The sequence below is a fragment of the Xiphophorus couchianus genome, chromosome 7 (genome assembly GCF_001444195.1).
Source record: "Xiphophorus couchianus chromosome 7, X_couchianus-1.0, whole genome shotgun sequence".
NCBI lineage: Eukaryota > Metazoa > Chordata > Actinopteri > Cyprinodontiformes > Poeciliidae > Xiphophorus > Xiphophorus couchianus.
In genome coordinates this window covers 23,084,878-23,100,146 of record NC_040234.1, presented here as the reverse complement: position 1 = coordinate 23,100,146, position 15,269 = coordinate 23,084,878, and the positions used below count along the sequence as shown (strand labels likewise).

General features: G+C 39.9%; 1 protein-coding gene across 1 annotated transcript in view; it reads left to right on the top strand.

Moving 5' to 3' along the window:
* The first annotated feature begins 4,135 nt into the window (after positions 1–4,135).
* cntn3b (contactin 3b) overlaps positions 4,136–15,269 on the top strand; it is a 92,824-nt gene continuing 81,690 nt past the window's right edge. The window contains exon 1 of the mRNA XM_028023452.1: positions 4,136–4,751. The gene's annotated coding sequence lies outside the window, so the exon portion shown is untranslated. The remainder of the gene's footprint in view (positions 4,752–15,269) is intronic.

Sequence of the window (15,269 nt, the reverse complement as noted above, 5' to 3'; positions counted from 1 at the left end):
AAAGGAAGTTCTTTAAAGGATGCCATGGCGACAGTTTGGTGTATTCTATTTTAAGAAAATTCGAAGACTGATGGGGAGAAAAGAAAGCCAGGGCATCGATTGAAGACAAGAGTGCTGGATGATCACAGGATCATTCCTATGGTGTAAGAAAGAAAAAAATCCTCTAACATCCAGGAAAGTGAGGAACCCTCTCCAGGTGGTAGACATATCATTATCTCTGCCTGCCATAAAGAGAAGACTTTACATGTGCAAAGACTGGGGGTTCACCAAGACGTGCAAACTGTTCATAAGGACTGAGAATAGAAAGCCCATATTGGACTTACGTACCTGCTACACTCTGAATCATTCTTTTCTTCTGTATAAAGCAGCAGACTCAACGTCCTTTTAGTACTCTTTTAGTCATGAGTAACTTTCAAGGTAACTGTCTGCTTTAGCTTTGCTGCAGTGGGATTTGAAAGCACCATTTTGGTTGAGGAGCTGCTGACCTGCTGTCAGCGAACACTGGATTTTCTGGACTATAAGAGGTACTGTTCTCATATTGGCCGGTTCTGAGACTTACTGTATAGTCCAGAATAGAAATTCACTGATCCGATATTAATATCTGCATCAGTCCTAAAAACAAAACAAATTTTAGATCTGGTATTGTTGACAATGTGCCCCATCATTTGGGGAGCAGATGTATTCAGTCTAATTCTATGCTTTGTACTCTTAGTATGTCATGCTTTATTTTACTTTATACTTGCAATTCCTAATTGCACTTTCTGAACCATTTGAAGGATTTGTTGCAGTTTATTTTTACATGTTTGACCAACGTAGTCAGTCAACCTGTAGTTTTAGTCAGTTTCTTTTTATTTATTATTTATTTTACATCGGCTGTTATTCTCCTAATTGAACTGACATGTTTTTCCCTGTTTGACCAAGCTTGTGAAGTTGTTAGTGTGATGTACTGGTTCAGAGTTATCAAATAAATCTGTAATTCACTATATTTGACTGTGTTTAAAAAAAGAAACGTCTTAATTCTACTCAGCACTGTTTGTCTGTATGAGATAGTGATGATCTCACTATCCTGTGAGGTTCTAATGAACTGCAGGTTGTTAGGTGTTAGGTGTTAGGTGGTATGGAAGGAAGAAACCTTTGTTCTTTAAGAAAAACATGAAGGTCAGTTGGCTGAGACAAAGAGCCAGAACTCTGAAATAAATTTAATACAAAAACTAATTTGGAAAATGTGATACTGTTTTGTTAAAATAAAGGAATTAACATTGAACTTATCTTCAGCAAACTTATGATCCAAAACATACTATGAACCCACCGATCCAATGACTGGCTGAGAATTATGAAATGGAAGTCTCTGTTCCATTTCAAAGCCAGATTTTGATTCATTTGAATTTTACAAATACTGATCAACACCATGTCAGACACCAACATTATGAGTATAAAAAAGTTGTGTTTTTTACTCATAAAAAAACAACTTTCTAAGAAATAAGTAGAACCCACCCATGAATGTATGTGTTTTTAATAAACATGTGATTGAAATCTGCTGCCAGGACGAGGCGGGGTTGGAGTTGGGGGATTAAATCAAGCAAAAACTCAGTATGATTTCAGATTGTTGCATCATCAAAGACAATGAAAGCAAAACTAGGTGACATGATCATTATAAAGACAGGAGAGCTGCGGCGCTGCTGAGTGGGATGCTTTGTGTCAGAGTGTTGCTCTGAACTGACTGGGTTCATGCTGCTGGGATGGAAGTTGGGTAACCAAACATTTGGTCAAACATTGTGATCTAGTTTGCTGAGTAAAAGGCGGCCATTTTAAATTATACAAAGACCTGATAAGATTGTACCAAGGCTCTTTCACAGGATTAAATGTTAAGATGGTAAAATTATACTGTGTAATCATCATGATTACAAGGCAGAGGTAAGAAAAAGCCAAAACAGCGATGTGGAGATTTATTTAAACTTAAAGACTTGACTTTACACATGGACAAGTCAAACTAAAAAAACTACAGATGTAAAAGCACACAAGAATCCTGACCTAGGCAAAGGCATGACTAGAACTTAAATACAACGTAAAACAGGTGAGAGGGATTACTGATCAGGTAACACAGGTGGAAAAGATGAGCTAAATTACCAGAGAAAAGGCTGAGCTGGCGCTTCAGAGGAAACACTTTAGACAAAGAGTACCGGAATAAATGCAAACAAGAAATAAAACCTGACATCTCGAGGATAACAGGCCCTGCTCAACACAAATGAAAACCAAAACATGGACACCAGAACATAACAGGTCTGAAGTATAGAGACAATAATAATTGAGGCCAGAACAGAGCGCTGTCCCAGCACTTGACCCTAGACAGGTCTCCGTTATCTAGGGCAGGGATCCCCAAAGTGGGTCCTGGAGGGCCGGCAACCTGCATGTTTTAGTTCTCTCCCTGGTTTAACGCACCTGGATCATATGATGGCTCGTTAGAAGGCCTAAAAAGAAGATTGACATGCTGAGAAGGTTGTTGGTACCACCAGGGAGAGAACTAAAACGTGCAGGATGCCTGGCCTCCAGGACCGACTTTGGGCACCCCTGATCTAGGGAGACCTCGATAAGATTAACTGAAACAAAAATCTAATTTAAATAAAACAAATTGAAGAAAACAAAAAATGACACCAGGGTTCATAGTGGGTTCATAGTTATTATGAACCCAACCCACAGATAGAACCCCACCACAAAAATCACCAAACATCATGACAATAATGTGATAATGTCAGAGATTAATGTTAATGATGTTAGTTCATTCTAGAGGATCAGATTGTTCACTCCATATACAGTTAGCCTTTCAGTTGCTAAGTAGTTAGCATAAGCTAGTGCTATATTTAACATTTACAGTTTGGGCAAAGTGTTTTTCATCACAAATCATGTGATGAAGATGTAAAGCAGGTGTTTTATCCACCCATCCAGTTTGGGCAAAGACTCAGTCATGAAGTTAAACTATTAAAATCCAGTAATATCTAGCTCTCTTTCACAACTAAATTATTTGGACATTCTCCTTCAGGATTTTCTGGAAGGGAGGAAAATTGATTGTTTCATCCAAATGTCAAGTTGGTAAATGTCTTTTTTTATTCACATTTTCTTTTAAGTATATTTTCTTTTTGACAAAAAGAAAAAGTTTGCTCAAAATTGCCATGACAACTGGATGAAAACATAGCTGCTCACAATGCTTGTGAGTAAGTCACTGTAAAAACACAGGGCAAAGGCTTACAGTTCAATTAGCAAGGACATGGAGGGACCTACAGAGATGGAAAAGCCTCCCGTCCTGGATTTATTGATCCTCCTCCAACGTACAGCACAGGCAGCCAATCAGCTGATTTACAGCAACATCAATTGTTAGCGACTGGAAGTCAAGGACTATTTCAGTGGGTGACCAAAATATTCAATATTTTTGTTAAATAAGAGGAAATACGCACAGACATATTTCCTCTATGTCGCTGCATGTTACATTACAAATTAAAAATTTGTAATGTTGTCATATTCTGATGATCCCAGAATCATCTTGCTGGGGGAGAGAAAAGGAATATTTTGAAAGGTGTGGGTCCCTTTAAATCCACCCACATTTTCTCACCACAAAAAACTAGATGAACACCGTGTAGACTAAAAAATATCAAAATTTTGTTGGGTTTGAAAGAGAAAATACAGTTTAGGTCCACTCACCCTTTCAGTAAGCAGGCAGTGCTGTCAATGAGGGAATCATAAACCCCTGTAGGTCAAGCTGAGCTGAGTGCTGGCAAAATTTCTCATTTGTATTGTTGGCAGTTTTATGTTTTTATTTTTTTAAGAAAAAACATTTTTTTGACCAACCAACCAAAAAACAGCTTGCTTTTCTAATAGTGATTCCAGATGAAAGTCTAATGACCAAAACATGCACAAATTAAAAAAAAAACCTTGTCTTTCCTGAGCACATCAGTTCTCCTCCAGTGGTCAGCAGAAGCAGCACCAGCTCCTCCAGCAGGATATTAAACTACAAAAAAACACAATATTTTATCTGTCTCCTTTAATTATATGTATATATATATATATTTATTTTTATTATTATTATTATTTATTTATTTATTTTTTATGAAGTACCTCTGTTAAAGTTGAGGTCGGCGCAGTGGAACAATAAGCATCCCGACATGAGTTGAGTTCCTGCTATGGGCTGGTGGCGCATTACAGTGTGAGTGGGGGTGCGCGCGTGCGCGCGTGTGTGTGTGGTGGGGTTGCTTTTCTTTTTCACGCGTCACCAGTGGGCGCTTTTTGCTGCGCACATCATAGCGAGCAGAGCCCGGGGATGCGCGCAACGCGAGCATCGCCTCAGTCAGTCAGCGGCGCCGCAGCTGTCCTCCCCTCTCTCTTCTCTCTCTCTCCATTTCTTTCCTTCCAGGCTGCATCGTTTAGGAGCGCACGCGACGCAGGAGCTCGAGGAAACGCGTCGCCCCCTGCGCCCCCCCTCAGATTCCTCACATTCCCTCCTGATTGTTGGATTATCGGAGGCAGAGAGAGGGGCTGCGCTCGTCCGATCCTGTCCGAGTCGGCCGGCTGCGATTTCTTCTCCCGGAGCAAAGAGCGCCTTCTTCCTTTCTTTTTTCTTTCTTTTTTGTTCTTTTTCTCCCCCACCAAAAGAGTTGCAGTGTGTTGAGAGAGAAATGCTTTTGAGCCACTGAATCTAACGGATACTGGACTTACAACTCGAGCAGGTTGATGAAGAGGAAAAAATCTGCATCGTAGCAGCTGTAAGTGTTCACTCTGACATTATCACTGCATGCTTTAAAAACTCCCAGCTGCAAGATTTACAAAAGAAACAAAAAACTACAAGTTTGCAACTTAATTTGACACAAAAGAGAGAGAAAAACTACCTATAGACATGAGTTTCATCTTCATTTGTGAGAGAATGCACACGCAGGCGCGCAGTGCTGACGGCTGCGTTTCTAGACGAGCCTCAAATGGTTTGGATGGTCCTGGTGGGGATTCTTACTGCTGGGGCTCATTTCCCTCCATCTAGGACGGAGTCCATATGGTGCCGCTCTGCTCAGTCAGTCAGTCAGACAGACGGAGAGAGAGAGAGAGAGAGGCGCAGCATCAGGACCAGAAGCTCCCAGTCAAACTTAACAGTTCACCATCAATTCACTTTTACAAGAAGATTAACATCCAGTCGGACCGGAGAGTCAGTCCAGGTCTGGGGAAGAACGAGGACACTGTGGTGAATTATTTCGATTGAAGCCGGTTTACATCTACAAGTTGCCTAACAATGCCAGGACCCCCTCTTTAATAAAAGTAATAATGGTGGGGAGCCACAGGGAGGGAGGGGAGGATGGGGGGCAGTAATTAGGCAAATCACTTTAACAGCTCAGCACATTCATTCTGGGTAAAGCAAATATTTACCCACCACTGGGTCTGACTTTTTCCCCACCCAAACAGACAGAACGGGGAGAAGGAAAAAAAAAAAGAAATGCAGCCGACCGCATCTTCAAAGTATCCTCCTTATTCAGAGGGGACTCTGCACCCCCCCCCCCTCCCTTCTCTCCTCATGTTTATTTATAGATCCTCGTTGAAGATATTTGGAGAATAACAAGCAGCAGCCAAATGAGAGGTGAAACATGCCTTTTCTTTCTTTAGACCATGCAGGGAGTTACACTCTAACGCAGCAACATCCAGCATGGCAGTCCGTGTGTGTGTGTGGGGGGGGGGTGAGTTTGTGCTGTGGCCCCTTTTTTTGATTGAACCAGAGAGGCAATTACAGTCTACAGCCAGTTTTCTTTTCTTCTTTACCCTCAGAAAGCTGCGAGATAAATTGAAGAGAATAAGAAAGAAAAAATAGTAAAGATGCAGCCCAAGTGTCTGCTGCTCCTCGTTTTTGTCCTCCAGTCATGTGTTTAGTGGCTGGATGGATCCAGGATGGCTGTGTGGGGGGGTAGATGGAGAGCAGCCCCCCCTCTCTTTCTTTTTTTAAAGTGTACTTTACTCTCCGGCCCCTGCGTTGGACGTGGGTCCTGCTGTCTTCCAGGGCATAAGGGATTTTTCTCATGGAGAAGCGCACAGCTGGATGTGTGATGGAGGATCCTGGCCAGATGTTGAGAGCGATAGTAGCGATCAGATTTCACAACACTGAAATCTGTCAGTCTGTCATGGTTTTCTGGATTGAGGTGGCACAGTATGGACCAGCAGCCATGAGTAAAAATGTTACACTTCACAGCATCGAGGAATTTGTAACTAGATGTTTAACATGAGCTAACTGTATGGAGAGACATTTGTTCCAATTGCATTTCAAAAGTGAAATTTCAAAACATATCAATAAAAGAATCCGTTTTGAGAGTAATTTACAGCATGTATGTAATAGCTGAACATGCATTTATGCAGTTTGCTATTTTTTCAAATTATTTTTTTCTGATTTTACTTTACATAGTTTGATTTTTTTTCAACAAACCAAATATGACGCATTTCTTTACATGACCCGTTGTTGTTATTTTGATATATTGGCAAAAATACAGAAAAAATAAGCTCTAGACAGAGACAAATATACAGTATATTGCCATATTGTTCTACTCTTATACAGCTGGACAATTAACAAATTGTTGAAAATAAAAAAGGCCAAAGAAAAAGGCAAGTCTTACAGGTATAATAAATGTAAATATATATAGCTGGGCTAAATGCCATGAATGCTTTCATGGTGATGATATGATGAAAAAGATTATCACAGAATATTTTACTGGTTATGAAATCGTAACCTTTTAAAAGCTTGTTATATTTTGCTACTAATAACCTGGGCCAGATTTTAGCAGGGGCTTACCGGGGCTGCAGCCCGGGGCCCCGGCATTTCGGGGGCCCCAAAGGATGTTTTATATTTTTGTGACTGGATAGTGTCAGAATTTAATCAATGACTACGATGATTTTGACAGCACCGATGAAAAATGTTCCAATTTGTTCTGGCAAACGTCCATCTTGAATGCTTGCTTGTTATTGGTCCACTTTTGACGCATCTTACGCATTGGGGAGGAGGAGCGTCAAGGGAATATTATTTTACAATGGCGGACAACAGAAAATATGACAGCGGAGCGCAGAAAAGAAGGAAGAGAAAAGAAAAAGAGCATCGCGCCAAAGAGGCGACAAACAAAAGGCCTTAACTGACAGGCTTTTTTAAACCTGTTAGCGGAGATGGAGCAGAAACATCATTATCCCCCGCTTACCAAGAACTTTAAAACCAAAGAAAAAGTTTGAGTTTTGATATATTCCACTTGTACTTATATGGACTTGTAAATGCTGGGGATATTTGTATAAATATTGTTTTACTCGCTTTGCTTTGTAAAAGTATATTTGAGCATTGCACTTTCTTGCACTCAATCTGTTTTATAGTTTGTGTTGAAGTCCAGGCAACAATAACTATTCAGTGATTTTATTCTAGTTTCAACCCCAACATGTGGCTTAGTCTTTCTAGAAAAGAGTTCAGAGTTGTTTGTAGTTTGTGACAACTGGCTTATTAAAGTTGTAAGTTGTCAAAACTTACTGTTCGGTCATTTTCTGCTCATCCTCTAAAACAAAACAAACACATACAAAAATATATATATATTTTGATTCTAGCCCAGGGGCCCCCATCCTGACTCCAGCCCAGGGGCCCCCATCCTCCTAAATCCGGCCCTGCTACTAACAAACGGCAGAGTTTCGTTTCAAAAGCATAATTCAAACTTATTCTGTCATATATTCAAAGCTGACTTCAGCCTCAGCTGCCTTACGCTGCCAAGTACATAAATTTTCTATTATTATTTTCCAAAAAGCTTCACAGTATAAAACTGTACCCTCAACGGTCCAATCAGACGTCCTCCAAAGTGCCGCGGCCACACGAAGCAGGACACGTTTAAACAGACAGGACGCTTTCCCCTGAACTTAATCTTTCCAAAGAAAAGATATTGCCTTCTATCTAAATAATGTGTAAATATGTCTGACAAGACAAACAGTGATCAGGGTTGCCTGAAAAAGCTTGACATAGCAAGTCTTTCTGAACCAAAGGGCTTCACAAAAGGACAAAAAAAAGTAAAGTTTTCAATGTATTTTTCTGTGCCAAATAAGAACGATTGGACGACTTGGAATTTTGCTGTTTTCTTAAAAAACATACAGAAGAAAATGAAGTATTTATACATTTTAGCTAACTGTATTCTCAAGACAAAAGACATTGTCAAGTAGGAGATGAAGGAATGTGGGAGGAGGAAGCACGATGTAGCCTCAAAGAAACTAGGTCCACGCTATCGGCTGAAGCTACTGGCATCAACTGAAATCTGCTGAGCAACTGAACTGTTTCTTGTATTTTCTAAAAGTGCAGGATCATGTAAGATTGACGTCTTTGAGCTTTACACCATGTTTTAATGTTATTTCCTCATCAAAAACACATCTGGAGATTTGCCTTTATTTCTTCATGCATGTTTGAGAAATCCTTTAATCTCCATGGCAACCATTCAGCTGCGTAAAACGCCTTGAGGGGGACCGGTCGTCACCCAGGAGGAGGAAGCTCCTCCTCCCAGTTGCAGTTTAGCTAGCAGTAATTAGCATACAGCTGGTGGAACTGCAAACCTCCTGAGCTCGTTATAGGAGCTACTTCTCAGTGCATCGCTAATAGAGAGGTTATTAAAGGGTTAATAGAGAAGTGAAGGCGGACTGTCAGAGCAGGAGTTCTTAAAGAGACAGACCCAATTTTGAGGCAGTAAATTATGAAGTCAACTTCCTTCTAAGTCATATTTGATATTTACAGCATTTTTATAACAAGTGGCGCTAATGAAGTTACTTTATTGTACTGGAAAACACATAATATCACCGTTTTAAGTTGCAAAGTAACTCCAGTCTCACTTGCTGCCACAAATTACTTTGGTCTGATTCTGTCAGAGTTTGTTTCATGAATGACAGTAAATGGTTTTACAGCCCGCCAGACTTTATAATGGATACCGAACACTATTATCCGTTCTATGTTATAGGTCAATCCAAATAAATTTTTGAAGTTGGGAAAAAGATCATTGCTACATTAACTGCTTAGTATCACTGTAGTGCCTTTGGGGTCCTTCACCTTCCTCACACCTGTAAAGGTTGATCATCAGTTAAAAAACTGAATAGGGAAGCTTTTGTTTTATGCTCTGCATTTTGCTGCACTACACATTAATTTTGTATTTGTCACTTGGTCACCTGGCTCAGAAGAGAAAAAACAGAAAAAAAGACATCTGTGTATTGTGAATTCTTCATTTACTGGCCAAAACCCAGAGCAGCTGTGTATTCAGATTGTGTGGCATCTCCTCGTTTCCCAGGTTCTCCTTCACTGTGATTGGATGGAGATGGCAGCGGATAGCCGTAAAGACAATAACAACACAGGGATGGGCACGTGAGATGCTGCACTGAACCCCCCACACCTCCAAGTCCCTGCCAGGGGTGTTCAATTTGCTCAGAATGAGGCTTTATTTTTCCCTAGCATGATCCGATACTTGCATCTCTCCCAGGTTTGTGGTGCTTCTGTGCGTCTTGTGATCGGAATGCAAACCTTGAGCATGTACGGCGCTTTGATAAAAACTCTCCTTTCCTTCCTACCTTATTAGATTCTTTTGCAATTATGCTGCCCTCAGGGGGGAAATGGATGCCTTTAACCACCTCTCCTATCAATTATGCGCCAAACAACAGCCCTGCTAACCAAGAAGTCATCTCATTTACTCTGCAATGCGTTTAGCCAATGACTTCCATTAGGTTTAGCTTCTGTGGAGGTGAAAGTGCAACGCCTCATTACATTTGGCACAGCAATCTTTCGCTCATCATTTCAGCTGAGAAGGCTGAAGGGAAGGGAAGGCGGGAGAGAGAGAAAATGCTACCCCATCTTCAGTGCAACAAATCTCAGAGGGCAAAATTTTATTTTTAGGCTTTTCTATTTTTTTCTGTAGTCTGAAATTATTATTCAATTTTTTTTTTCCTCTTGGATTTGTGAAAGCTTTGGGTGCTCCTGCTCTGTAATGGTTAAGGTTGTCGAAGCCTTTTGAGAGTGAAAAAATGTCCTAACAACTACAAAAGAGATGGACCTCGGTGTGAAATTGAAATCTGCTTTAGAAAATATGAATTCATCCTTTTATCCAACAAGTTTTTTCATTTACATAATACAGATACACAAAATACTCAAAGAGAAAGAAGTCCTTTTAGGGGGTTTTTACACCCAGGGACTTACATTCATTATATAAGCAGATACTTTTTGCTACTGTTTGATTTTCAAGGACAGCTTTTCCCAAGAAAATTTTCCTTTTATCATCTTGAAACTTCTAGGACTGAAGGGTCGGGATGGCAAGGATGGATCATCCAGAACGAGGATGGTCCTTAGCATTACACTCAAACTGAAAAAAAAAATGTGGCACACATCACCCCCTCCTCTCCTGTAGCCCCCTCAAAGCGTGTAATCCAATGCGATGGCTTTTTAGAGTGGCAAAACACCCACTAAATTTTTGAAAGACACCACGAAATCCACTCTAAATTCGGCTATGCCTACAATTATAGGAGACGAGAAACAATTACTGGCACCGGGACAGTTAAGCAAAGCCAACACTGGCCATTAAGTTATAATCAAGCAAATGGCTTGATGTTTCCCTTTTACTTTTTTTTACTGTGCTTCAAATAGTGCTGAAAGACTTTCCATACCATGATGTTCACGACATTCACCAGTAGACCTATAGACAATAGTGAGCATTTAGTATGTAGGTCTTCGTCAAGTATTCCAAAGATAGCTCTGGGTTAATCCACACAACGGGGTTGTGTTGTACGGATAAGGGGTTGTGTTGAATCCTTAATCCTGAGAAGCATATCATTTTCCACTTATTGTGATGTAGGTCAGACCTGAAGCAAAGCCCCTCCTTTTTTTTTTCTCCGAATTGCACTGTTAGAGTGCAATTCGTCCATTTCAGATAAAGAGACTGAACCAGTGTCCACTGGTTCCAGTAATAAATAAGTCATGGCTCTGAGTGGCTCTGAGATTCATCCATCCATCCATCCATTTTCTGTTCACCCTTGTCCCTAATGGGGTCGGGAGGGTTGCTGGTGCCCATCTCCAGCTACGTTCCGGGCGAGAGGCGGGGTACACCCTGGACAGGTCGCCAGTCTGTCGCAGGGCAACACAGAGACATACAGGACAAACAACCATGCACACACACACACACCTAGGGAGAATTTAGAGAAACCAATTGACCTGACAGTCATGTTTTTGGACCGTGGGAGGAAGCCGGAGTACCCGGAGAGAACCCACGCATGCACAGGGAGAACATGCAAACTCCATGCAGAAAGACCCCGGCCGGGAATCGAACCCAGGACCCTCTTGCTGCAAGGCAACAGTGCTACCAACTGCGCCACTGTGCAGCCCGGGCTCTGAGATTCATGAGAAATGGATTTAAATGTCAATGAGATTGCACTCACTATTTTGATGTTTAGTTAGCTTATGACTAAATGTCACACATGTGGCATCATCATCATTACCTGTGTGTGTTTTGCTTATAATTTAGCACTCTTAGATGTGGTCCATTTTAGATAGAACTTGGTAAAAAAATACAGATTTTGGGCCACAAGAACGCATGAGGAGTCTCTGAGCTTAAAACCAGATGGACCAATATAAAATTTGGGCAGTTGTTGATATCCATTATTAATATTGCTGTTATGGCCGATAACCACTACTTAAATCTGAATTCCTTTTACTGTCATTGTGCATGGAAAATAACAACAAAATAAAAAAAGGTACACACATGTATATATGGAACAAGCTGATGCCTTTGAATGTTTTGGTGAGCCCAAACAACAGGAACTTAAAGTTAGAAACAGTCCAAAATCAAGGAGAAGAAAGAGTTCAACTGGCTGCAGGAACCTCCTGCAGGCCTGGACAGAGCAGATTAATTCCTCCAATTTGAAGATGAATGGTCTGAATCCTTAGAGGAAAAATGATTCTTGGTTCTGGGCCTTTTTCTGTAGCTCGTCATCACTTTGAATCCTAGCCTGTGTAGGACGCAGGGCCATCATTCAGTAAATCAATAGAAATCCATGTGCACACATCAAAATTCAAATAAATAATAATGACTGTATTAAATATATTACATAGAGTCATTAAAATGTCAATAAATATATAGTGTATAAGTACATTTCAATTGTTTAAATAATATTACACTATATTTAAATCAGAAAAACAATACAAAAAAATAGCTTTGATTTACATTTTAGTCATTGTTGAACAATAATAAGATCCTCAGTCATTTTGTGTATAGTGAAAACAAGAGAAACACGCCATTCTGCCCAAAGTATTTAATAGGGCAGGATTAGCTAGTGGGGCTAATTAGCGATAAGGCTAACCGGCCCATAATATTACGTGGAGTAGCTAAGCTAGCAGAAGCCAACAATACAATCACTGACTCACTGGTTTTGTTTTGAAGACAAATACAAAGTCTTTTCTGCTCTTCCAGGTCTTTGATTGGCTCCTACAATCAACACATTCAACTTTAAGCTCTACTTCATGGAAGTAAATCTCCTACCTGCCTACTTAGAACGCCTACTTGCAGCAACTCTTCTCCAAACTTTGCTGTGGTCTGACCGACATGTTTGCTTCACAGAAAATGCATGAAGTTCATACAGAGAGAAAATGATCTTTTCCTACCCTGGTTACACATCCTCAACACTTTATTACCAGCATAGGTCTGCATGGATTCAATAGGTCAAGTTATCTTTCACATCCCTTGATGACCTCAAGGGATATATAAATTTTATTGATCAAAACTCATAGTTACTCAAAAAGAGTAAGAAAGATTTACTGATATCATCCGGGAATGTTCATTAGTAATGTAATAATTGCATGCTTTACTGACATTATGCAGTCCTATTAATAATGTGCTTTGGTGTAAAGGTCACATTGACTTATTTGTAAATTTTGACATTGTGTAGAAAGAAAGTCTCTGCAGCGTGTAGCTCATGCTCTTATGTTGGGGAAATTAGTTTTTAACTAAACCTTCAACACTAATTAGCAGCCACTTTTTTCCCACCCTTGTTTATTCAGTGCTGCTTCCTTATTAACTTCTGCTACCACATGTGTAAATCCTCACTTTGTTGTTTGCACCAAAAAAACAAAAGTTTGGCTGACTTAACAAGCAATGTGTTTTCTAGTCAGAAAATTCAGAATAACACCACACTCTTCATTTATCTGTGTTTTGCTATGTATGCTATTGTGTTCTTCCTCTTTGTTGCATTGGAGAAAAAACTCCCAGTAGTATACAGAGCTTCAAGTGGGTCAGGGTAACAGCATGTTATAAATGCTGGAGCATAGCATGTTGTCTCCACTTTATATATGAGAGGTACAGCACAAATAATACAGGTTTTTATAGATATTTACTGACCTCCAGCATGCTAAGCCTGAGTCTTGTACAGGGCGTAAAGCTGAGGTAAAAATGTGGGATTATTACCACCTATACCTGCAAGAAAGAACTTCTAATTTGTGCTGTCAGATACTTTCAGAGCACAGAATGAAATACTTTGGAAGGGTTTAAAGTGAAGACACTTTGGTTGCAGATTTCAAAAACAGAAAAGGAATGCACATCTTAATGACAATTTCCAACTAATCTATCTGAGCACTGAGAAGCAATGGAAGGTTACTGGTACAAAGCTGTACCAAGATTTTAAAATGTTGTTGTCTCAAAGTAGAAAAAAAAATCCATCATATTATTCTGCTGGTTTAATGTCATTTTAATTAAATGTCAGAGAAAGTGCTATAAAGACAAGAGTTGTCTCTGCCTGGACGATAGATTTACAGCTGGACAAAAATCAAACTGATAAACTGTTTGGAAGTACAGTGGGCCCCTGCTTATTTGCAGTTCAGCATTTGCAGATTCACTTATGAGCCGAATTTGAATGTAATTCAAAATTATTTGTATAAAACCCACTGATTCCAGTCTTTTAATAAAGCTTAGAACACAAGAGGGCATTCAGCTTTTAGTCATTTGTCATCTGGAGCCCCGGTACGCCTCCTGGTGATCAGCCTCAAAACTAAGTTTGATAGTTGCTGATCAAACTTACTTGATCAGCAACTAAGTTTGCTTAGTTGGTGCGATGCCATTTGATGCTCCATTGGCTGGCGTTGGCAGAGAAGCCAATCCAGGAGTGGCATTCATTTTACTTGGCAGTGATTGGCTGTACTCCCAAGAGAAGAGATAAAGAAGACTGTAGATTTTAAGATGTTTTCTACCATGCGTATTAATGCATACTAAGTTTGAATTATTAAAATAGACAGTTATGAGTGTTTATAGAGGGCGTGTCAAGTATTTTAGCGGTTCACTATATTTTCAATGCCAAAAAACTCTAACAATCAACGTATGGAGTACATACATTAAAGAAAGAGACAACACGTTAACTAAGGTGATCTAGAGAAGATACAAAGTGGTTGGCAAATGACAACAATTAGGGACCATTGTACACATTTTTGTTTTAAACCTTTTATTCAAGCCATGGAAATATTACTAAAGATTATCATGCTGTGAGAATCTCACACCAACTCTCAGCCACTAATGATCACCATTGCCTAAATCATTCCAGGGAATATTGCAACTTTTCAGGTCAACTGCTGTTTTTAGGTCAATTTCTAGAAGAAATTTCCCTGATTTAACTGATTTATGAAAATCCAGAAATTTAAGTTAGTACAAAAATTATTTTGTTTTTAAAACGTAATAATGCCAGAAAAGTAACTGAAATTGGTTTTTTGAGGCCTTACTGGTTAATTCCAAATACAACACAGAAACAAAGGTAAATCTAAACTAAGGGGAACAGATGGAATGTAAATTAGATGTAATTTAATCCACATGGAGACGAGGGACAGGACTGCCTTATAAAAGATGTCCCAGTGTTGGAACCAGTAGGAATATGAATGTACAAATACACGTGTCATCACACACCATGTTGGAAATGGAATGTCTTATATGGCGCGCGATTGCATAACCCGGACATCCAGCCTCGTGCAATCATACAAACCCTACTAAACTCAGTTATTTGCTGCCTGGTGCATCTATGAGGCATCTTCTGTCAGGACACTGACAACCGACAATGTTTCATCATTTTCTCTGGTAGATCTCCTTACAAATAGAACAGTATACACCACAACCTCCGGTCTGCAGGTGCATCAGATTACACCCAAATCATGCCATTTTCATGGGTGTAGTCACAAGATTAGCACTTCTTTTTGCCGAATTGCAACTCTTCTCAAGTCACAGGACAAAATGGTATAATTTCAC